Source organism: Helianthus annuus, chromosome 8 (assembly GCF_002127325.2).
Source record: "Helianthus annuus cultivar XRQ/B chromosome 8, HanXRQr2.0-SUNRISE, whole genome shotgun sequence".
In the NCBI taxonomy this organism is placed as follows: domain Eukaryota; kingdom Viridiplantae; phylum Streptophyta; class Magnoliopsida; order Asterales; family Asteraceae; genus Helianthus; species Helianthus annuus.
Window position 1 is genome coordinate 122,212,225 of NC_035440.2, and position 26,389 is coordinate 122,238,613.

At 36.4% G+C, this 26,389-nt stretch overlaps 1 long non-coding RNA gene across 10 annotated transcripts; it reads right to left on the reverse strand.

Annotated features, from left to right (window-relative positions):
• Positions 1-15,045: 15,045 nt before the first annotated feature.
• Positions 15,046-20,998, reverse strand: LOC110873736. 10 transcript variants are annotated; one of them, XR_004863916.1, is made up of 14 exons: positions 20,791-20,996; positions 19,924-20,133; positions 19,766-19,846; positions 19,239-19,523; positions 19,017-19,147; positions 18,874-18,921; positions 18,613-18,792; positions 18,206-18,347; positions 18,036-18,136; positions 17,856-17,919; positions 17,655-17,736; positions 17,355-17,560; positions 15,363-15,441; positions 15,046-15,247 (listed from the first exon to the last, which is right to left on the reverse strand). It is a non-coding gene; the product is annotated as an uncharacterized LOC110873736 (long non-coding RNA). The 10 variants fall into 10 exon arrangements; XR_004863915.1 differs by having other exon boundaries at positions 15,124-15,441; positions 19,239-19,320; positions 19,447-19,523; XR_004863914.1 differs by having other exon boundaries at positions 15,124-15,441; positions 19,239-19,320; positions 19,447-19,594.
• Positions 20,999-26,389: the final 5,391 nt, after the last annotated feature.

Genomic DNA, 26,389 nt, shown 5'->3' on the forward strand with positions numbered 1-26,389 from the left:
GCTTCGTGTCAAGGATTTGGCAGTCCTTCCAAGAAGCATTTGGTTCTCAATTAAATCTGAGTACAACGTTTCACCCACAAACGGATGGCCAGAGTGAAAGAACAATTCAAACATTGGAAGATATGCTGAGAGCATGTGTAATGGACCTGGCTGGTAGCTGGGACAATCACTTACCGTTGGTCGAATTTTCGTACAACAACAGCTACCACTCAAGCATTGGAGCAGCACCATTTGAAGCTCTTTACGGGCGCAAGTGTCGATCACCGCTATGCTGGGCTGATGCGGGTGATAGACAGCTGGTTGGCCCCAAAATAATTCAAGAGACAACAGACAAGATCTTTCAAATTCAAGAGCGCATCAAGGCAGCTCGCGACTGACAGAAAGGCTATGCAAACCAAAGGAGGAAACCTTTAGAGTTTCAAGTTGGGGATATGGTTTTGTTAAAGGTTTCACCCTGGAAGGGTGTGGCACGCTTTGGAAAGCGTGGGAAGTTGAATCCGCGTTACATTGGCCCATTCAAGATCCTGCAAAGGATTGGGCTTGTAGCATACAAATTGGACTTACCTGCTGAACTTAACGGTGTTCATGATACATTCCACGTATCGAACCTGAAAAAGAGTCCAACTCAAGAGACAGTTGTCATTCCTGCTGACGAGGTTCATATCGACGACACGCTCCACTTTGTTGAAGAACCGGTTGAGGTTACGGATTGGAAAATCAACAAGACACGCCGGAGTAGTGTCAAACTCGTCAAGTTCGATGGAATGCGCGACACGGCCCAGAATTCACTTGGGAATGTGAGGATCGTATGAAGGGCAAGTACCCACATTTATTCCCCAAGACCCCTGCAACTAGAAGCAGAACCTAAAATTTCGGGACGAAATTTTCTTAACGGGGGGAGAATGTGACAACCCACACAATTACAGGTACTGTACAAATTAATTAACTCTAATTATGTGCTTAATGACTGTGCTTGATTACAACTGACACTTTAAACTGCTTACTGATTTATGTTATATACATACATGTGCATCCTTTACATACAGTCACTCCATTTATTCATACAGGCTCTTAGTGACAAACCTGATGCACAAAGCACAGTTAGCTCAGTGAGCGCATAACTCAGACACATGCTGACAATGCCAGCACATAGACAGACACTATATTGTGGCCAGTATGAGCCAGGGATAAAGTACTACACCAGTATGGAGTGTAAGGAAGTGAGGACCATAAGACTGTGTCACTAGGTGATAGTTTGAGTGCCGAAAAGTGCCTAAAACTCATGTTAAGTACAGAATTCTGCATTTTCAGTAACAATTCAGCTTTTAACACACTCGTCTTATACAGAGAATTGACTAAATGGTCCTGAACGCTTCCCTAAGTGTTGGAATTAAAATTCGTTACAAAAAGATGCATAAAAGACACTATGCGGTACAATTAAATGCTTTAATGGAATGATATGTAACCGAACAACTAGACATTACCCGGGACACCAAAATTTTGTCAGAAATATTATTTTATTTTTCCTAAATAATCATGGTCATAAAAATCCCCACACACTATAAAAACATGACATACACCCACTATTCTAGAAAATACCCTTAACCTCCTAATTATTCACCCACTAATTACCAAAATTTTACAATTTACCCCCCCCCCAACCGAATTTCAGCCCAATGATTACCAAATATCTTGTTTAGATTTAAATTATATTCCCTTGATTCTTGGTTGGCCAAAATTTAGTTAATGATGACAATAGGGATTAGGGTGGCTCATGGTTCCAAGGATTCTCATCATCACATTAAAAACCACACTCCGACCTCACTCTCTCTCCCCATTCGGCTCCCCCATAACCGAAACCACCACCATCACCTTCCATCATCTTCCTCTTCTCCAATATTCAAGTTCCATTCAAGCTTCAAGAGGATTCAAGGAAGTTGCAAGATTGTGGAAGTTCAAGGGACTTGTTTGCTCGCTTTATCTTCGTCATTTCTTCACCTTTGTACTAGAGTTCCACCCTAGCCTTGTGCTAGTAGTAAGTCTCTACACCTTGTTCCATCTTATTTTTTTAGTCAAAATGCAAAGCATGACGTTTATTGGTTTAAATCACAAGAACTAGAACACTAAAAAGATAAACATGGAACCTTACATGAAAACCCTACATAAAAAGCTTGTATGAAGTTGAAATCAGGTTGGATTAGGGTTGGTTAAAGCATGCTTGAGGTTTGATCATTAAATCATCGATAAACCAGGGTTAGGACCCTTGGTGATGCGTTTTTAGCAACTTTTACATCGTAAAAAGCATGCTCAGCCAATTTCAACAGGCTGTAACTGGATCGTTTTAAATAGAAAACTGATTTTCTGAAGCCTAAAATATACATTTTTGAATAACCGAGCAAATGGCACTGGAATCGTAATTTTTCGAGGTCGTTTACTATTTTTAAAGGACTGTTTTTTGACAGCAGCTCAAGCTGTGTTTTTATTGCAGAAAAAGTGTGTTGTATTCGGAGTCATAACTTGAAAACTGAGTAAAATCAACTCATGGAATTTTTACAGTAAATGGTCACCATTACGGTGATCCTCCAACTGGAATTTCGTCGATCGGACTTACAAATAATTTTTAGTGAAATATTCCGTAAACTGCAATCAGAAAGTAGCAAATCTGATTGCAGTCGGGTAAATGAATTTCTATAAAATATTGGTAACGAACTGGACCCTAATATTTTTACACAATAAAACTCGGATCATATATGGTATTCTGTAAAAATTTGAGAATTTTTGGAAAAGGTTAACTATTTTATAAAAATCCTTGAAAACAGTCCAGTTTTGGGTAATGAAGCTGAAATAAAGTAAGTAATGCTTTGTATGCCTATATGTCGGTTTGATTATTGAGAACGATCTACTGGATATATGTAAAAGAAAATGATATGCTATTAAGCATGGACACCTCCGTTTACAAAGGAGAGCATGGCGAAATTTTCCGAAAAACCAACGCTTAGTAAATATTTACTAGACATGAGTTTACTAGAACATTGAACGAACAAATATTCCAACATGACACATGACTAAGTTAAAATATTAACTATTTTGACAAATAGTTATCGCACGAAACAATATAAGAAACGTAACTCAAAATACTAAACTCTAAGCCAAGGCACGGCCCGTTCGTCTAATAGACATTAGTACGTTGTAGGTTGTCGTGTAGCGGACAGAGTTTGAGATTCGATTCAAGACGCACTACTGTGAGTTCATGTCCCCATTTTCTTTTTAACTGTTTTCAGTTTTACAACTTCGGGGGTGAAATACATGTTACATTTACAGACGCTTTTATAAATGGTATGGTTAGCTTAAGGAGGGTTTTTGTTTAGACGCTTATATCATGTGAAAGGTGGGTACAACACTTAAGGCCATTAATCCTCATCGTAGGACCGAGGGACATGAGTGATAGATCTATTTGGGTATAGCGAGCCCACACCCATGAGGCCAGGGAGACCCATAGTGGTGACTGTGTCTTACAGCCGGAGGCCCGGTACAAATTTGCTAGGTTTGAGTACTTCCTTCACCGTTTCACACGTATCAATGGATTTGCAACCCATTGGTGATCTCTTTTATATTTCCTTAATTGCTACATACCAGGGTTTTCATACATACAGACGCATTTCAAAGGTTTATACAACTCTCATACACATGAACTCGCTCAACTTTTTGTTGACTTTTTAAACTACATGTATTTCAGGGAATTAATTGGATCTGGCGAGTGATGCATGTTAGACAAGCTGCGTATTAAATAAGGATGTCATCCAGGGTCATAGGTTTGGGAAGTGTGACTCCTTCCTGGACGGGTTGCATGTCTCAAATCCTTGTTTTGTTGGCAGTCTTTCGTTGAGTCTTATGAACTCATTTTAAACAAGTCATGGTTTGTAACGTATTCAGTGTTTGGTATTTTTAAAGACAATATGTTATGCTTTTCTTTAAACTATTTTAATGGATGAACATCACATATTTTTATCATATAGCATTGTTGTGATTGTTGCGATGGTATTAAGAAGTCACACCAAATTAACCCACGCTTCCGCAAAAGCCAGGGTGTGACATTTTGCAGATTTTGAAAAATTAAGAAAAATCATAAAAATAAGGAAAATGATAAAAAATAATTAGGCCGTTGATTTTAAACTTTCTTAAAATCCTTGTGTCCTCGGCAACTGCGGCAAAAACTTGGTGTGTGTCGAGTGTAATATGATTTTATTAATATTTTAAGCGCATTTAACACATTAGTCAGGTTTTAAATTTATACTAACACTAAACACAGACTTTGGCAAGTGCACCCATCGTGAAAGTAGTATAGTGTTGGTAAGATACCGAAGTCGCCCAAAGACACAAGAGCTTTTAATACTAGTTTATCGTCAACGTCTAATTGAAATAAATTTTTGAAAAGAGTTTTTAAACATGAAAATAAATCTAAAAATTAAAAAGATAAATAAAACGAAAAACAAATAGACAAGATAGAATCACTTGGATCCAACTCATCTTTAATGTACCCTTTGATGATTTTCGCACTTTTGGACTTTTTAAAAGATTATCTTAGTTATAGTAGTATGTCCCTCTTTTAAAGGTGACGTTACCCTCAACCCAGTGGTTTGAGTCAGTAGGGATACAATCCCAAAGGGTCGGAATATTGAAAGACAATTAAGTAAGTTATTAATGCGAAAGGTGGTAGAACCCTCTTTTGAAGGTGACGTTACCCTTGGCTAAGTGGTTTGAGTCAGCAAGGATACAATCCCAAGAAGCCGGTTTAATGTTTTAATAGTAATTTACATATGAGGGGTTCAAGCTATTCGCACCACCGTCATCTAATACCTTTGGGGCATTGAAGGAGGTCCTAGTAAGCTTGAACCAAGTCCTCGCATGATCTATACACTGAACGAGACAAGAACTTTACCAAACCACCCTCCTAACCCCCTTCCTGGTAGTTAACGCGCTTTATATAGACCGTAAAAACACGAATGAGCAAATCAATGACATCATGAAGAACTGGTAAAGAAAATTCACTTCCAACATAAAAAGCTAGTTATTAAAGTCACTAATACAAACCCAATTAAAAGTGCCGATAGATTAAAGACTTGTCTTCACCAAGTGATTTAAGAGATTAGCCAAGCATGGCCTTTGATTGACAAAAACTCTTACGATCAATCTTGGATCCCGAGACTACTACACACTCTAAAGATGAGAGATAGATGATGGATGATGGTGGTGGGTGTTGGTGTTGTGGTAGTGGTGGAATGGTGGCAAAGTGGGAGAGAAGTGGTTTGCCAAGGGATGCCTTTGAAGTGAACCAAGCACCCCTAGTTATAGCCAAAAAGAGCCCCGGCCCCGGCCCCGTGTCCACTGGGCACGACCCGTGGCCATCCTTCTTCTCTTCCTTCATTTATTGCATCTGTCAGCAAGGGGGCCCCACACGACCCCGTGGCCTTTAGACACGGCCCCGTGGTCAATTCTTTGCTATACTATCAAGATTCTACAAATCTAAGAGTTGACCATGCCCCATGGTGAGCTGGGCACGGCCCTGTGGTGGGCGTAGAAGCTTCTGCAGCTTTTGTCTTGTTGTGTCAGGGCTGACCACGCCCCATGCTTGGCTAGGCACGGCCCCGTGGTCAATTTCTGTCTTCTTGTTTTTGCTTTGGGGGATGCTGCCGAGATGTCGGGCGTGTCACGTTATCCCTTCTTCTTGTATTTATTTTGGTTTTGGCTGCTTATTTGTCCTTTTTGTTTCTTTTAAGCTCGTTTGGTCCTGTAAATTCAAAAAGGAAGAAAGAAACGCACTTTTTCCAAAATTAGTACTAAAAAAATTGTTGGTTTTATGCCTCTATTGATGTAATTTATATGTTGCATTTTGCATAAGTCCTAACAAACTCTATCCGAACTTAAACAAATTTCAGACAACTAAACATCCAACAAACTCGGACATAATAATCAAACCAAGATATTCTGAATTTACCTAGTAAATTCGGACACAATCACTATACATATTTGGACTAGACAAGATAACAAATTTGGATACAAAAGGACTTAGACTTTACAAGTATTACAAGAAAGACCCTGAACAATCTTCAAGTGAAGAAACCAGCACTTATCACCAAAGGTGTACTTACAAATATGTGTGGTCTAAATTTATTTAAAAGACACAAAGTTTTAACATATATGGTAAGCTTAGAAAGTGAGACCTTTTATTCTTATTAAGAGGACCATACCGTGGTAAAACGTTAGAGAAAACAATAGTTAGTTGTTGCCCCTAGTTGAAATATACGTAAAGGAGAAACCAACCATAAAAATGAAAATTTAGCTAAGCTTGCCCTAACAAACGTGTCATAGGAACTGTTCCATATTTCTCCCATAGTCGAACTGGCCCAATTCTCGACGTAACCACATTTCGCCCAAGCTACAATACAATAACATCTTTGCAGCCGAACTGGCCCAATTCTCAATGTAACCACATCTCACCCAAGTTACAATCAGTAACATCTTTACACCCTTATTCTATCCTTAAAATTTTATATTTATATGTGCTTTAATTTTTTATGTGATTTATAGAACTAACTGTAAAACCAGCTAAGCCGTATTTGTAGTGCAACCCCTAGGGGTGTTGCCCCTAGCGCCCCACCAAGGTGGTGGTGTCTCTTGGAATCCGCTTGGTCTATGGGTTTTGCCCCAAAACACATAGCGTAAGAGGTTTCCTTCTATCTACGTTCAAAATAATGTTGAACGAGTATGTACTCAACAACTTCTGACTTGTATCAATGTTTATTATGATTTCTTGTTAGGTGTTACTAAAATGTCATTAAACTGGTGTGCTTGGAGCTCTATATCTATAGCCTAAGTTGGGTTTGTGAGTAAATTTTTCAAGCTTCAGCTCACTTTAGGCTTAAGTCATTATATATTATTATATATGCTAAAGAACAAATGATAGCTAGAGTTGCCATTTGTCTTTTAGTGTATTGGTTTTTAAAATTTTATTTATTAGGTTTTTTTTTGCCAATAACACTCTTACCTTACGAATTGTATCACGCCACTCTCAACTTTCAACTTATTCTCCTCAGACACTCCAAACTAACCAAACTCTAACCTAGTTAGCTGATGTCAGATGCCATGTTATTAAACAAGTGTCAGACCATATATCACGTCATAAAAGTGAACGTCAGACACCACGTCATTAATAAGTACCACAACAGGGCCACATGATTAAAAAAGGCCACGTCAGAGGCCTCATCACCAAACAAGTGTCATATCACCAAAAAAAATAACTCGGTTAGGGTTCAGTTAGTTAATTTGAGAGTGCTAAACGAAAATAAGTTAAAAGTTGAGAGATGTGTGTTATAATTCGTAAATTAAGAATGTTATCACTAGCCAAATGGTAAAACATGTGCTTAATTTAAAGGGAAAATGTCATAAAATAGTAACCAAGTTTCACATGCGTTATATTAAAGTCACACAAACTTTATTTTGTGTCTCTCAAATAACTCAACTTTCACTTCTTGTTTTAATCTTCCGCAAATATCAGGTTAACATGTTATCTTGATGACGTAGGTAACCTTTTAGTTTTTAATTGTGAATGTCTATGTGGATTATAAAAACAAAGACATGGTCTTTTCAAATAAAAAGATTAATAAAAAATTATGGACATAATTTGATGGCACAGATTACGATTTGGTGTCCTTGCTCTGTGAATCACTTGTGGGTTTTTGATTATTCAGAAATGTATGGTTGATTGTCCATTTCATAGCGACTCAAAGTGACCAATTTAACCCATACTGTGGTTGCAATTGAGAGATGTCGATGGTGATGTTGCTGCTGCTGCTGCTGTGCAGCAACGGGAATATATGACAAGAATTGATCGGAGTTCGAGCGGGTTTATTGCTGCCGACTCCCACATGGCTGGTGGTTAGGTAGTGTTTGTTATGCAGGAATGAGAGGTGGAATGGAATGAACTACTGCGAAGGAATGAAAAAAAGTGTGTTTGGCTGGTCAACGTAATGGAATCACCGATTACATAAGTCATTCCATTCCCTCGAATTCATTCCATCCACTCCCCTGATTTTTTCCATTCCTTTCCCTCTCTCAGCCTACATCACAAACACCGCCCATCACCTCCACAATTTGCCACCACTATCACAAGAGCATTTACTAATTAAAAAAATTAAAAATAAGGATTACCTGACACGTCATCAACGTAACCTGTGAACCTGATAAATGCACAAGATTGAAACCACAATAGAAAGTCGAGTGACTTTAGAGTTTCAAAAAGAGTTCAGTGACTTTAGTAAAACAAATGTGAGATTTGGTTACTATTTTATAAAAGTACCCCTTATTTAAATTCAATAACCCTTCTTTATTATATATAACAAACCACATCTATATTACAATTTAATAGAGATAGAATGTGAACACTAAAACATAAATGAAATATTAAGAATTTTTTAAGAGTAAATTACAAGTTTTGTCCTTTATGTTTGTCTTAAATTTCAGACGATGTCCTTTACCTTTAAAATTGATGGAATTTGTCCTTAATGTTTGAAAATATTGCAGGTTACGTCCTTTAGCCCTAACCAAGTTAATTTTTTTTGTTAAATATGATCATGTGCAAGGCACATGAAGGCAGTTTTGTAATTTCGTTTTTTAGAGAAATTTGTGTAATTAACTTGAATTAAATTACCCCCACCATCATCACACCATTCAGACACATATCCCTGTCTCTTTTTACCCTCTCTCACTAAAACAACCACCACCTCCACCTCCACAGTACTGTCACCACTCCCTACCACCACTGCCGCCATCCCCTTCCACCACCTCACCCTGTCGCCTTCACCACCTCCATCACCAACCCCATCTGCACCACCACCTTTCCCAACCCCATCGGCCCCACCACAAAACCCTAATCAAGATTTCAACACAAAATACAGATCTCATAACCAAAAAATGTAGTTTATCTGCAATTTCTGACCTGATATCTGAGATGGGTTCTTTTATCTGAGCTGGCGAACAAGACCATCACTGCCGACCACCATAACCGCCGGCGACCACTATAACCGCCGGCCGATCACCATCACGCCAATTTCATTAGCTTCCGTCACTCACCACCGTACACCCAATTTATCACCTAACCACTGCCGACACCTCCGATTACCACAATAGAGACCACCTGACCTTCACCTTCGACCACCCAATCACCATCTCCTAATTTTATTGCTCCAATCTTCGAGTACAAGTTTATCAATGAACTCTTGACTGCTGGACCTAAATACAACCCGGTTTTATAAACCCAACAATGAATCTGAAAGGCTTCTTTACACAACAATGGGTCAGCACAAGCTGAAAGCACACTTGTAACAGTGTAAGTGTTGATTTCTTGATTCAGGGTCATCATTTCTCTAATTTGCAGCTGACTTGTGAGCCCTAATTTGCAAAGATGAACCCTAGTGATGTTAGCAGGGTATTAAAGAGGGGGAAAGACAAGTGGGAGGTGAAATGACCGTTCTACCCTCATGTGCAGTGCACATGACATAATTTAACTGAAAATTATAACTGAGTTTGCCATAAAGGACATAACGTGCAACATTTTCAAACATTAAGGACAAAAGTCATCAATTTTAAAGGTAAAGGACAACGCCTGAAATTTGGGACAAACATAAAAGAGAAAACTTGTAATTTACTCTTTTTTTAATATAAGTTTCACATTTTATATATTAAATAATATACACGTTAACTTTTTTTAGTTTCTATTTAGTTTGATTTTTTCTTTATAACTCAAGTTCGGTTACATTTAAAAAAGGTTGTGTTTAATTTTTGTTGATGTTCCGTTGTAAATTTTTGTCGAGTCCTGCTGCTATTCCTGATGCTATGATGATACCTTAACAATTTGAACTGATTTCGACTGAAAAAATAATGGTACCTGTATTGGTATTGGCATTAGTAATTGTTTTCGTTGTTTTCTATTGACATAGCACGTCTTGATATCTTTTTGAGTATATCACGACTTTATTTTTTATACATTTTCATTCCCTGTTTCTATTGCAAGTGCTGGTATAGTATCGAACAAAGCTGGTATCGATCGAATTCTCGCCGCATAGCGCGACGAATCCCACTAGTAATATTATATAATACTACAAAAAGTTATTTAGAGTACAACGGTTTGAATCACACCCATTAAAAAGTCAGAACTTTTCAAAGTACTTTTCTATATATCAAACCCTTACAAAATGTCACAACCCTTCATAACCATACAAAAAGTCACAACCCTTAAACTATTTTAAAATATGCCATACAACTTACCAACTTGAGGTTTGTACCGCTTCATTTAAAATTCGCGTTGATTAGAAATTATATATATAAGTTTGTACCCCTTTGTTTAAAAGTCACGTGAGTTAGAAATTATGCCTCTTTATTTAACACATATACCATTTTATTTAACACTAATACCCCTTTCTTCTAATTAATATTTATTAATTTACTTTTAATCCATTCACCATTTACTTAGGGTGAAGGGAGTGGTTAAACAGGTGAAAGTGGTAAACTTTAAAATGGACCAATCAGAGAGTGCCACGTCAAAGAGGAGAAAAAGTTTAAACTTTGCTGAAAAGTGTTGGCAATGGTTAAACACTTTGAAATTGGTAAACTATTTTTTTTATTTTTTTTATTTTTTGTCCTACCCTCCACCACAAATACCACCTTCACGAACAAATTACAAACTCAAGTCCTGCCAAAACTCAAGAACCAGCCAAAACTCAAGAACCACCGGTCACTACCACCACCACCGGAAAACTCAAGAACCAGTCGCCGGTTCCACCTCCACCGCCACCGGTTCCACCTCCACCTCCACCACCACTCTCCACCACCACCGGTTCCACGTCCATCACCACCAGTTCCACCTCCATCACCACTCGCCACCACCACAACCACGGCCACAACAACCACCGGCATCGTCGAACCACCGGAAAAAATGGTGAAGGTAACACCGCCGCCTCCAACACCACCGGTTCCCCACCTCCTGTCCACCACCACCACCTCCTGTTTATCACCACCGGTTCCACCACCTCCTGTTCACCACCGCCGTAGCAACACCACCACCGCCACCGGAAACCACCGCCACCAGTCGCCGTAGCGCGGAAAAACATGCTCCAATCATTATTGCCCCCTTCTCTCTCTTCTTTGGTCACTCGGCAAAGGTATACTGAGTTGTTTGGTTTGCCAAGCGGCAAAGGTGGTCGGCGGCAGTGTTGCCGCGCGGCAAACACCTTTGCCGAGTGGTTTCCCGCACCAGTCCCTTCACCCTTATAAAATAAAAGGGTAAATTACCCTTTGAATACGTGTGTTTCAGTAGTTTTAACAACTTAGTTCAAAATCTTAACGCCCTTAGTCCCTATAGCCACTTTTCTTAACCATTTGAGTCCAAATGACTTAGTTACTCTTTTGTAATTTCACATTTTAGCCTAATTTCTTCGCATTAACATGTCGCAACTGGCATACGTGGTTCAACGATTTTACGTATGCTTTTCGTTCGGCGTTATTTTTTACTTTTTATTTATTTTGTTTTTACAAGATTTTACAGTGTTGTTGATAGCTTATAGTTGTGTAGCATTAGTGCTACTTCGCACGATCTATGTCCCCACCACAACGCAGGGGACCTTAAAACTAGTATATACCAAAAGGAATACTTTCTTAACTTTTAGACAGGAGAAAAATATGTGAAAATTTACTATAACTTAAGACATGTGATATATATTTTTTGATATAGATAAACGAAAAACTTTAAGCAGTCATAGATTTTCAAACACCAATTTCTTTAAATTATGTGTTAATCTTATCCGAAAATCGGTACCCTAGGATTTGCTGGTCGATTTTGATTATATCGATACTTATCGCCAGATGAAACGTCATCGTCTTGTGTTACTAGAAGTAGATAAATTGCTGAAATGGTATACTTTCAGGTTCAGTTTTGTGTATGTATAACCGTATAAGTATACATACATAAATCATTGAAAGTATACTTTCAAGTTCAATGTTGTTGTTTTCTGGTCAAAATCGCCTGTACAACGTTGTTGTGGTTGATGTATGGCGTTGTAGTGGTAGGTTGATCTGTTGTAGTAGGGTTTTGGTGCCGCCATTGATGGTGAGCTTGAGCTTTGTGAGAGATAACTTAAGGCCCCCTCCTATTCTACTGTGTGTTTTAGTGGTGTAGTGTAGATGGTGGGAGGATGGAGGTGGTTTAGAGAGAGAGAAAGTTGCAGATTTATTTTTGAGAGAGATAGATATAAGGAGAGAGAGATGTATAAGAGAGACAGAAAAAAGTAAATAAATTAGTTTTTATTTTTTAATTATATGGGTAATTTGGTCATTTAACAAAACTTAACAACAGAATTCTAACTATGTTACAAAATTGGATTCAAATGGTTAAGAAAAATGGCTATAGGGACTCAAGGTGTTAAACATTTTGATTTTGAACTCAGATGATTAAAACCACTAAAACATATGGACTCAAAAAGTAATTTACCCAAAATAAAAACATATATAAATATCAAAGAAAGGGAAAGAGTTAATTAAACAGAGAGTCCATGTGGTTTATTGATAGTAACGCATTTGGGTGCTAACTTATTTTTTTAACAAGTTCAGGTTCTATGGTTTCGATTTCGTAACACCTTTGAGTATTAAAGCTAACTTTCGTTAGTTTTTCTGTTAAATCAACATAAAATGACTAAAATATTCTTATATAACTTTCTATTAGTACTCAAAGATGTTACTTTCAATAAACTAAAAGGACTATCAGTGTAATTAACTCCAAAAAATATAAAAACTCATTATATCTGTAAAAAAACAAATGATAAAACATGCTACATAAAAATATTATTATACACCAAAAATTAATTTATATTACCAAATATATATAAGAATCACGTTATCAAAAAATGATATTTACTTCAAATATAATCTAATTGTATTTATTTTCAAATAAGTTATCTATAGTTTTGTAACTTCTTTATAAAAAAGCTTTTTAAATTTTGTAATTATTTGGTGCAAGTTTTTCAATAAACTATAGGAACTATATTTGTAAGTAACTCAAAGGAAACAAGAAACAATGTATGAAACAGTGTGATGTACGCCGTTTTATTGGTAACCACTTTTCCTTTTTCCTTTTTCTCGATAACAATTTTAAATGTATAAATTGACTTATTATTATTATTATAAATATTATTTTTATCATTATTATTTGATGAAGGACACTTTCCACTTTCTTTATTATCATTTCGAAACTATAAATTTCGAAACTATAAATTAGTTGCTTTATATAGTTGTAACATATGCATTGAGAGGTTTTTTTTTTTTTTTTTTTTTTTTTTTTTAAATTGTATTTTTCACTTTTAATACAAAGGTTTTTAATTTTTGCATTTAAACCCATTTGACTTTTTTAGTTTTAACCCAAAGCTTTTCTGTCACATGCTGACCCGTAACGGAATAGGTGACCGGGGCATGATTGGTTGATCCAAAGCTTATGACTTGTTATTCAATGGGTAAATATTCATTAATTCCATGTTAAAAGCTTCACATAACAAATAATCCATATGAAACAAATACATAAAGACATTGTACAAAGTAGATAATGAACTATAAGTCCATTTCTTGTTACTAAGACCCAATCCAATGTTGATCTCCTCATTTCTTGTTACAAAGGTTGGTGAGTGAATATCATTGTTTTGGTGAAAACGATAAGTTTATTTTTGTATATAGAAACTGTGCATATAACCAAATGTAATTGAATGTGTTGTATGTAAATGTATTAGCTAATCAGCAAATAATGTAATGATTCAAATGAATGTATGTATATTGCACTGTATAATGATGTGTTGCAAGATTCGACCTCAATCAAACGGAGCTGATCTCGTGTGTTGGTATCGTCAAGTTCCGCTCATGGTAATGGTAATGAGGAACGGACGAGCCTATGATTCCATGTATGACTGTCTCATTAATGTAATGCACCAAATGATGAACAAACAATTACCACATAACACATAAACTACACGAGTTTGTATTTGCACGTATTAAATCATGAAAATGTAATAATTGTAATGTGACACACGATACACCCCAAAACATGTATTAAAAAGGGGAAATGAAAGATCTACTCATAGTTTGCATTAGCGATTTCCTTGCAAAACTAGCGTACGAGTAGAATTTGGAGAGCTTGGAACAACAAGAATTATCCAAAAACACGGATTGGAAATGTACTAAATAAAACAATTTAATAGTAAACTTAAATTGTGTTTTGTATTTAAACATTTTATTTAATATAAATTCTGATTTATTGGAGTAAATAACTGGCTTATTTAAGTTACTAACCTGTTTTACTAAACTGATTAACAGGAACTTTTTATTGAATATATATGGTATAATAGTATTGTATTCGAGATACAATCCAATTTCCACGAACATGGACCTTTTGCGATACACCACACATAAGCCCACATGCCTTAGAGATGCTCCAGCCGTCACACAATTAGGAAAATTTAAACAATGGTAGTTAATGTAATTTGCCTCATACACTTTTGATTTAATTATATAGAATCACTAGTCTAAGTTCCCGTGTGCTACACGGGTGGTCTTACAATAAATTATACTACTTAGAAATGTTGACCTAAACTTTTAAATACCGATACCGTACTGTACATTTTCGGTAGCAGTATCCATATTTGGCGAATTTCGGTACCGATACCGTACTCATCCTTAATATATATATAATGCATTAATCATTAATCACAACGTATAAAAGTGTAGCATGTCCCCTAAGAGTTGTATTCCAAGGTATTGATCTATTCTTTTCTTGTGTAAACTTTGTTGATTTTCTACTAACAATGCGCATATATTTCAAAACCACTTACTCTGTTTACATATATTATAAGATAATTTTATTGTTATAAAATGTTAATTCTTACATTATAAAAAGAAATTAAAGTAAACCAAACAAAACAAAAGGAAATTTCCATCACCGTTGACATCATCAAATGGAAACAAAAGAAAATTCATTCACAACTCTAATCACTTGAAGTCATGTTACCATATATACACACCCTCACCACACACTTAAAAGCCACTGCATACCTATATTTCATGCCTTAAGAACAATTTGCAAAACTAACTCACAAACAAAACAAAACAAAACAAAACAAAACCTGATAATAAACCATCTGTCCGCACCTCTACAACACTAAAAATTATTCCAACCGTTACAATCTTCACCAAAGAAACACAAGATCCTAATTTACAGATATGATTTCACTTATGTACAAAATCAAATTGCAACATTAAGATCAACGATATACCTTTTTTCCGTTCCCCGTTCCTGCCTCCAGCTGTAGTTGATATAATGTGACCAGCTTCCGCTGCCATTCCTGCCTCCAACTGCAGTTGATATAATGTCAATTTACACTGATCGAATTAAATCAATAACTACTCACATTTCAAGAAAACAAAAAAGCTAGCTCGAACAATAGAAACAACTCAAAATGGTACCAAAATAACTCAACAAATCAGCAAAAAGATAAAGAAATCTCATCAAAATAACCCAAAACAATAAAAAATATGCAAATAAAATAAATAAAAATCCTAAAGCATACTATTGTTCTAGTAAGAACCAACTAACACCAACACCAAATCAAACAAAAACTACTACTAAACATAAACCTTTGAAACCCTAACTCAAACATAACCCACTTGATGAAACTTGCCCTAACCCAGTACAAATACCATTACCCAATCAACTCAATGATATAAGAATCAGAAACCCTAACCTGAAAAATAGACTGTCTTTCTTGATTTTGAAACAAAACCCGCAACTTTTAGGATAAGATTATTTATTAACTACTGTGTTCATCTAGGCAAATGTGAGGACCAAAAATTACTGATCTCATCCCTAGTTGTGAGTGGAGAAGAGAGAAAACGTATTGATAAAGGTATAAGAAATATTATTAATTAAAACGGAGAAAAAAAATTTGTTTATTTTTAGTGTAAATATATGAATATGGATAAGGAATTCCCACAAAACCTACACTACCATGTCATTTATACCCTCAACTACCCTCAAATAACTTAATCACCGTTAATCTTATATAAATAAATAGTTTAAGAACACGTGAATTTCACGGGTTGGTAAAAGAAAATATCTTTATTATCACCGTTGACATAAATATTATGATTTTATACACGTTAAAACACAAACGGATATATTATTGTACCATATTTGACTCAGAAACGGTTTAACCGGGTGTATTTGACGGTTCAAGCGGGTGAACCGGGCGGTTTAACCGGTTCTACCGGACTCTGGTACAACCGGTCGGTTTGAACCGGTTTTTAAAACATTGGATAAAAAGCATTAAACATAAGCATTGTAACATCGTTTATACATATGTGATAACTATCCAAAATCATCATATATAAATGTAAATACAAAAAGTATAGCAAAAAAATATTAAAAGTCCAAAGTAATTTCTTCCTAACCAGTCATTGTAATCATGCACTTATCATAGTATGAGTTGCCTTCACAAGCATAAGTTGTTTAGCATTAAAAAAAAAAAGCAATCTCAGATAACCATTGGTTCATATATTTCAAAATAATAGAATGGCTCAACTTTATGACCATATTTAAGACTTGAGAAAAGTGTTTTCAGGTCAATTTGACCCAATATGCACAAAAATATTACCAATTTTCAAAATCACTCAACGCATGACTTGCCCATTTTGATACCTTTGAAAAATTCATTAGCTCAACATTATTACCATGATTCTAAGCCAAAACCCATGATATTAAACAAAATTTTCAAGTATAATTTTTTTTTACCTTTCTTTCAAAAGTTGAGTACCTTTGATGATACTCTTGTCATAGACTAATGTGAAAATAAAAAAAAAGATCACAAAGATGATAAAGAAAAGATGGGCCAACAGCCAACCATTAAGTAACAAAAATGCATACTACATTACTACCTCCTAACCTCTGAGGATGACTTCTTTAACTAAAGTAACCTTATTTAAAAAGCTTAAAAAGGTTCATACACACAAATGCATAAGCAAACAACAATAGTTGAAAAAACACAAATAATCCGGACAACCTTTTTAGTTATAATAGGAAAAATGAAATTATTATCATGTAAAGCCAATTTATTTGTAGTAACATATATACGAACCAATGTCCAAAAATTCTAAATTAATAGTTTAATTTGCTAAAAGCTACATGCTGCAAGTAATAACTAACTAAGAAGGGATAAATTGCATTAATCAGACTGGAGTCTATGTAAAGTAAAAGTAGTAGTATTAATAACCTGAGGTGAACATCCTTCTGTGGTGACCAAGGCTTTGCATATTGTTTATGAGATTGAAGATCAGCCTTCATTGAGTCTATCCAAACAACATTTGGATGCAATAACTTAAGAATCTCATTACGTAATGAACTCATTTTTGGCTCTGGTATAGCAGGAATTTCCTCCGATGTCGTGATGCAATTCTTTTCAAGATCAACAATGACAACCTACAATATTACAGTTACCAAAAGGCAATATGAGCATAATTAACAGGAGGAAAAAGACTTACACCATCCATTAAGAGACCAGCAGTATCAACACCTGAATGAAGTCCCATCATATATGGTGTGGGAGCATCAATATAGTCTACTCCACTGAAGAATAGCAACGGAATGTACACATGCTGAGCCACACAAACAAACCAACATCAGATACCAATCCAATCAAATTTCATATAACTGCATTTTAACACAATTTGAAATTTTACTGGGTATTCAATACAAAATTTTAACATATGTTTACCTGCCATCGAAACGGATAAATCTAATGGCATATTGCTTCGGAAGCAAGTGTTAGTAAAGAGTATCTGTATAAATAAATAAAAAAAATCAAGAATTACTTAGTTTTTACCATAGAATCACGCAGAGTTGTATCACTTGATTCATAGCACTATTAAAGGATGTGAATTAAGTAAAAGAATACTTGTTTGATCGAAGCAAAACCCTCCTCTCAATTAAGACAACAGTAAATAGTTTCATAAAATTATCAACATCCAGGCACTGCACCAGCGGTTGGAAGGATATCTGCGATCAAGTAATTAGAAAACAGTTATCAAGTGTAATTTACAAACAATCAGGTCAGAATGCGCTTACATCAGCACGCGGAAGGCCATCCTTGGGCGGAAAGTCAACTGAAAGCAAGGTATTCTCAATACCAAAGAGAACACGTTCTTTTCCAGGAGCAGGCAAAGGTATGTTGGACAGAGTATATGTGATAACATCCCATAATGGCTTGCTGCAAAAGAATTATAACTTAATCTATATAGTGTGACTGGAAGAAATCAATCAGTTCCAAACACAAGTAATTTCATAAAATGGGAAATTGAGGGTGATATCATGACGAAAAGTGTATGCGATGTCACAAAACCTGATGGTTAAACATACTACTGAACCCATATTTTAATTACACTAATTTTAACATAACTTTCGAGGGTGATATCTCATTGTCGAAAATTAGCATATAATTATTACAAATGTGAAGAAAATAAGTTAAATATTACCAGAAAAAGTGCATTATGTGGTCATACAAAACGCTCTCTCTCAAATGGTTTGCTAGCAAAATAGCTGCCTTGAATTCATTTGATCGCGACATCTGAACCTTTCCATTTCCTGTGATATAAAGCTCCATATTTACCAGATCCTAACTCTCGTACTTCCTCAAGATCGTCATTTGTAATAATCTGGTGAAGAATGTAAATCAAACTGCTTATAAATCATATGATTTTTGCATAAAACTTACTATAGATAAGGGTTAGAAGTACCAGTAAACCCCTAGCAAAATCTTTCTCCACAGCCTTTGTCAATTCAATCTTTGTTTTGAGTTGGGTGTCATTGTCAATTCAAATTTAAGAATAAAAATGCTTGAACGAAACATATTTATATAAAGAATAATGAGTAAAATTACCTCTTCTAGACAATAATATGTAACAATGCAGAGTTGAACTTGAGTCTAAGAGGCATACACTTAGTGTGTTCATATTCAGAATGCTCCTTGCTTTTAAAACAGAGTAACAACTATGCCTGTAATTTATCAGCCTGCAAAAACACTTTATTTATTAATTTTATATAACTAAAATATCAACTTATCAACAATTATCAACAATAGATAAATGTTCTAAGTTTTTACATGTGTTCTTTTTTCCATCCTTCTTTTGTGATTGGTCTATGTCTCTCTATCTTCTCTCGTTTATTACACTACATTCAATTAGCTTCCACAGACGAACATTCCATGATATAAACACCAAGATACAAATGATAATAACGAATTCAGTATCAAAATGAGATTATGCCTTGATTTCAATAACAAAACTTTAAGTTATATGTGACGAATGTACCTTCTTATTGTGTAATTATTCACCTGGTACATGACTTTCCATGTGCCTTGTACATGGTAAACCTTAAAGCATTCCATCTATTGAAAGTTTGACAGTTTGTGCAATTTCAAAATTAGCAAATCATTTATCATGGTTCATGTGCTTGCTCCTACAATGGCAAGCAAAACAATAAACCTTACTATCTAACTCGAACTCTATAATTTCCCTAATGCAAAGTACACTCCAATTAATGATCAGTATTAATGATGTTATACTCGTAATCATAAAAATGTTAAATATCAGATGTTTAAACTATTGCTAAAGATCTTTAAAGACTTACTTCATCAGTACCCTCCTTATCATCATCATCATTGACTTCAGACGTATATTTGTCACAGTCATTGTCTTCCCCACCAGCATCCTAGATTTATTACAAATTGCAGAATATTAAAATCATGTAATTTTAATACAACATATGAAAGAATAAACAGCAATCACCTTCTTTTTGTAGTATGCATCAAGAGTTTTTTTTTCATATTCTTTCTTTTATCAGCTTTAGCAACGTATGCTTCCTTTTCCAGTACTTTTTACACAAATTGTAATCAAAATTTACATGATTTAGAAACTTATTTCTCGAATTAAATCTAAAGATGTGTGACTTGCAGAATCAGGTCTTTCTATCCGTTTTGCTCCACCAGCTTTCCCAACCTGTTAATAGTATTTGACAGTCAGATCAATATCAGTAAATCGGATATTATTTCTATTATTTCTATTTTCCCCATATGTTATGCCATAAACAACATAGAATAAATTTTTATACACTTTAGTTGCAACAAAACCATATAATATAAATCCAAAAACACCATCATGGCAAAACATAAACAATTGTCTGTAAACATCTGGAATATGCAACAAAACCATATAACATAAATACAAAACACTATCATGGAAAAACATAAACAAAATTGAATCCAATCTAGAATATCAAAAATCAAAACCCGAAAACTAAATCATTGAACACTTCGATTGCAGCAAAACCATATCACATATAAAAGAAAACCCTAAAACGGAAAAAATAGATAAAGTGAGACAATAACATATTCGAAAAAACTATGTTTCAAGCGGATAGAAAGACCTATTTTGTAGTGACTATCAGTAAATTGTAAACCCTAATCAGATAAAACATGGATCGTGAAGATGAACATAGACCTATTTTGCAGTGATTATGAGTAAATTGTAAACCCTAAACGCTAACAAAAAAACGTAACCTAAACTTTATTGTGGCCACAAAAAGGAGAGAACATGAATGCATAGGATCAAATTAAATACAAAGTAATAAGATAAAAAGAATAAGCAGAAACTTACTTTGATTGCAGAGAAAGTGAAAAAAGGATTGGATTGCACATACAAGAAACAGATGAAAGAAAAGGGAAGAAAAAAGCAGAACAAAAAGGAGAGGATGATTGAGAAGCGTGTAGAGGAAGATTGAGGAATTTCAGCTGATTGATTGAGTATTGATTGGGTTTCCATATGAACATTCTTCATTAGGCGGTTTCACAAATGAGGAAATAGGAAGAAAAGGAGAATGGCGCCCATTTTCACAATTCTCTGGCCAAAGAGAGCTGCCACATCATGGTCAAATAGTCAACCATTATTTTGCTTTAGTATAATAGATAGATTAAATAAACTGTTGTAAAAATGTTTTTAATAATTAATTTGTTTTAGTTAAAAACAGTAAATCAGATGAAAAGAAAAATATATAAATAGATTACACGGATCTGCGGGGAGATCTGATCGAACCCGGGTACTTCGGGTTGAGATGTAACACAACCACCGGAGCACATGTACTGCTTTGAATGATAAAACGGATTCGATTTCCTTTTTTAGGGAGTGTTTGGCCTAGCTTTTATTTTTTTGCTTACTTATATTTTAAAAAGTAGCTTATAACTTGTTTTCTATCATTTGATAAGCTTTTTTTAAGTGTTTGGATTAGCTTATAGCTTATTTTCTATCAAATACACTTACACAAATAAGCTTCTTCAAATAAGCTAAAAAACCATCTTCAAATAAGGTTCTTCAAATTAGCTTATATAAGCTAATAAACATAAGCTTAAAAAACTAAACCAAACACCAAGTTAAGCTTATTTTGTAAAAAAAAGCTAAAAAAGCTATAAGTTTTGTTAGAAAAGCTATGCCAAACACCCCCTTAATGGGTTCTTGTTAGCATATTTTGAGAGGAATAAGAGAACAATAAAACAACACTACCAACCACTATGCTACAGTGTTGTTTTATGCTAACAAAATGATGTTAAACATTTTCATCAAACTGGAACTGTGTCTTCTATTCTAACCAACATTAAGCAACCTGATACCCTAACCCCATATTCCTGGATTCTCAACATACAAACCGCATACATGATATAACTTAAACCAATAAACGAACCAGAAAGGAAAACATGAAAGGAAAGTATACCGAAACAAGAGTTAGTAGTCTCCGGCTAGCTCCAACGAGAATTCTTGGCTCCGAAGGCAGACACAATTGTGAGGGGTTTCAACCTTTAAGTGTTTTAGGCGGCAGCCCTTAAAAGACTTGTATGGTGTGATTATATACTTGAAGACTTGGGTCGACTACCCTAGCCCTAGCCCAACACAAAAGATGGAAGTTCTTTATGGCCTTAACATTGATTGATTTGGTGATTGAAGACTCAATTACCATTTTGTCCGAGCTGATCGTAAACATAGTCTCAGAAGTCTTTGCTGTAATCTGAAAGATCACAACAAGGAAAAGAAACACACCGTTAGCATCGTCACAGGGAGGGGGGCCTCCCTATGACTAAGCTCGAGCGTGAGAATAAGTATCGGAATATGTAGAGTAGGTCAGTGAGAGAGAAGGAGGCTTAGAGAGAGAAAGTAATGATTACCCTTTTTTGGAGGTTTAAGTGAGATATTTATACCTTTTGGGTATGCTAATATGGCGGGTTAGTTATGGCCGAACCTGTCATTGTTAGACAGTTAGAGTTGTGGGCTCCAGGTTAGTTAAGGATGATCCTTTACGCCGAGCGTACCTACTAGGCCGTTCGGTTCGATCTAGTGGCGTCCTGCCTTCGGTGACTAACGTTTGAACCATGGCGGATGATGGCCGGTTTAGGGTAGATGATGCTCGGTCCGGTGCTTTGCACGTAACCTCATCAAGTCCCCTTAGTTCGTGGTGTTTATTTAGTAAAGTTACGAACTAGTCTCGAGGCCTCGTTGGGCGGTTCTTTTGATTTTTGAATTTCTTTATGGCGGTCATTTACCCGGGTGACCGTCAGTTATTTTACTTTTACTCTACTGATAGGATCTTAGGCATACGTGTCACACCCCAACCGATGGCGGAATCATCAGGGCGCGGCACTGAGCGAAACAGATTGTTCATAGAAATTCCATAACGACTAAATTACCGAATAGTTTAAAATATCATGTCCCATACCAAGACCCATAAGATAATAAGGTTATTATAGACAGAGATATTCTTCAAACAAAAGCATGTTCCGACAACTCAGATTTAAATAAATAAAAATAAATTGTCTTTGTTTCTAGACTCTTTCCTAGCCTCGATTTCAAAGCAATCCAAGCAAATAAACATCTTAAGCACCTGTCACATACGTTAAAATAAAAGTCAATACACATAGTGTAAAGGTGAGCATACAAGTTTGATATAGCATAGTAGAGTTCGAAATCGTTACGCATAACCAGCACGTACACAGTGTAAAATGAGGCATGTTAGTTATCGACATGAACCTATCGATACCAATGACTGCGGGTTTACTGCCCAAGGCAGTTCGCGATACATTCTCACCACTGTGAGCCATGTAAGTAATTGTCCTTAAGAACCCCCGAGTGAACAGGTGCTGAGTCCAAACTAATAGTACTACCGTTGCTAAGGCAGGTAGACAACATTCCATGTGTAAACATAACAAACAAGCATTCATTAAGTCACATATAACATGCGGTAACGGTTAGCGTTTAAAGTATTGTGTTGTGTGTTCGATGTGATTTGGTATAAGTAACGTATGTAACACCCAAAAGTGCGTAAAGCAAAAAGGGAACGAGTATACTTACAGCGGTTGAATGGATTGAAGGGAGCGCGTAGAGCGAGTTGAGCCTAATCAGATTGATAGCATAAGGATAAGCGACGCGTAAAATGAAACAAGTGTTGGTGGGTTGAATAGTTGGTCGATAGGATGGTAGTCCGATCGGACAGCTGATCGTACGAGTTAAAGTCTGTTCGGACGGCTGTCCGGTCAGATGGCCGTTCGAGTGGATTGTTACTTCCCTTGAGGAAAGATGTGTTTGTGTATGATGGCTTGACTTTTGAGGTTTTCGTTGTAGCATTTTAAAAACATTGAAGTATATCTACCTTTCAGGTCAGTCAATCGAACGGTCGTTCGATCGGACAGCAACCCGATTGGTTGGGCACTTCAGTGAGAACATGTTCGCAGCAGGTTGTCACTCGATCAGACGGTCGTTCGATCGATCGGCATCCTTTGTGCATTAAACATGTTGAAAATTGTTTAAGTGTTGAAGTTTAATTGTCACATGTTCGAGCGGTTAACCCGGTCAGATGGTAGTCCGATCGGACAACAACTTGTTCAACGATCAAACTTCGAATGTTAATGAATAGTTTAAGTGTGGGACCCAAGGTGCAAGTCGTTCGGATTGGCCAGTCGTTCGGGTTGGCTGTTCGATCGGACAGCAGTCCGATCGGACGGCACCCTGTCTTGGTCGACCTGTTCGTCTTACACTTGGTTGTTTTGATTGTTTGTCGTTTTTATCAAGGTGTTGTGACAACGTGCTAAACAACAGAAACCTCATCAATACTTGGTACTCCTGATCGGACATGAATCACCCAAATCCGATTAGTTAACTGTTCGAGACGGTGTTCCATGTTTAACCCGAAATTGATGAACCTCGTGGGTAGAATCCAGATCTTGGGCCACACATGAAGGCATTGAGTGTAAAAGAGTTGAAAGAAAGTTGGAAAACCATCTTTCAATCCTCTTTCATTGTGAATATGTTTAGATCTATGAAATATCTATGTTTGTTTATGTGGAAATCGGTTAGATCCAAGTTATTCTTGGTGGATTGAGGCCAAAACATGAAGTTCTTCAAGAACACATAATGACGTCATCCTAGAACACCTTGAATCTTGATGATTTCACGGTTAAAAGTTAAGATTCGAAAGATAGAAAGGTATAGTAGTGCGTGTGGATTAAGGAAGTACAAGATTTAGGACGAGATCTTACCGGAATCGAGAGAAATCTGAAGAAAAGTGAGGAGAGCGAGCTGGTCGGACGTTAGTTGCCAAAAGTAGAAAGAATGATGGTGACAAGGGGTATTTATAGGGTTTCCCAAAGTGGAAAGGGGCTGGTCGATCGGTTGGCAGGCCGGCCGACTGGCTGGTCGATCGGTCAGCTGCCTGATCGATCAGTCAACTGTTTTGACGAGTTTTGCCTTTTTGATTGCGATTGCGAGCGATGTGAATGCGATAGAGTTTCCTATTCAAATTACTTTTAATCCCAACTACTCATATCTCGCACTATCTCTTTTCCACCAATTATCATACCATTTCGATTTGCGATTGAGTTTTGATTGCGTTTGGATTGATTACCACCCACAACATAAATAAACATGCACAAGTAAAACATAAGGCACACACACATATAATTAACCAAGATGCGTATTTCGAGTTGCGAGTGCGATTGCGATAAGCGATAAAGTGAATAAATATGCGATAAATAGCGATTAAACTTCAATTATTAATAGATACTCCACATAATACAACTAACGTTAAGCATAAATTAGGCTAACTACGAGTCAAAGAAGTCAAAACAGGGATTGATCAAGGAGTGACAGATCGCAATTAGCAATCTTTTCTTCCTTTGACTTCAGTCTTGACTTTGACTTTGACTTTCGAAACACGGGGTGTTACAACCTCCCCTTATTTAGGGAATTTCGCCCCGAAATTAGGATTCAGCCATAACAAACAACTGTGGGTACTTCGCCCTCATGTCGCTTTCGAGTTCCCAAGTGAACTCTGCGCCTCGTTTGCCTTCCCATCGGACTTTCACAATAGGAATGCGCGAGCGTCTGAGCTGCTTGGTTTGGCGATCCATGATTTCGACCGGCTTCTCCACGAAGTGTAGTGTTTCGTTTATTTGAAGGTCTTCGAGAAGTACAATTAAATCATGCTCAGCTAGGCACTTTTGGAGGTTTGACACATGGAAAGTCGGGTGGACATTACTAAGTTCCTCCGGTAGTTCGAGTCTGTAGGCGACTTTTTCGATCCTTTCCAGAATCTTAAAAGGTCCAACATATCGAGGCGCTAGTTTCCCTTTCTTGCCGAATCTGACCACACCCTTCCAAGGTGATACGTTTAGGAGTACGTAGTCGCCAACGTCAAATTCAAGGGGCTTGCGTCGTCTATCGGCGTAACATTTCTGTCGACATCTTCTTCCGTATAAAGCCTCGAATGGTGCCATCTGAATGCTGGAATGATAACTGTTGTTATACGAGAATTCGACTAACGGCAGGTATGCATGCCAATTACCACCGAAATATATGACACACGAACGGAGCATGTCTTCAAGAGTATAGATCGTTCTCTCAGTCTAACCGTTGGTACTTAGATTAAGCGTAGTACCGAGAGCCGCTTGAAACGTTTCCCACAGTCACGAGGTAAACAGAGCATCACGGTTAGAGATGATGTCGCGAGGCGTCCCATGACTACAAATGATCTCATTGGTGTAGATTCGGGCTAATCGTTCTACCTTGTAGTCTTCTCGTATAGGCAAAAAGTGAGCTGATTTGGTCAAACGGTCAACAACAACCCAGATGCTGTCATGACCTGATGACATGTGCGGAAGCTTTGTTATGAAGTCCATAGCTATACTCTCCCACTTCCACATAGGGATTGGGGGTTGCT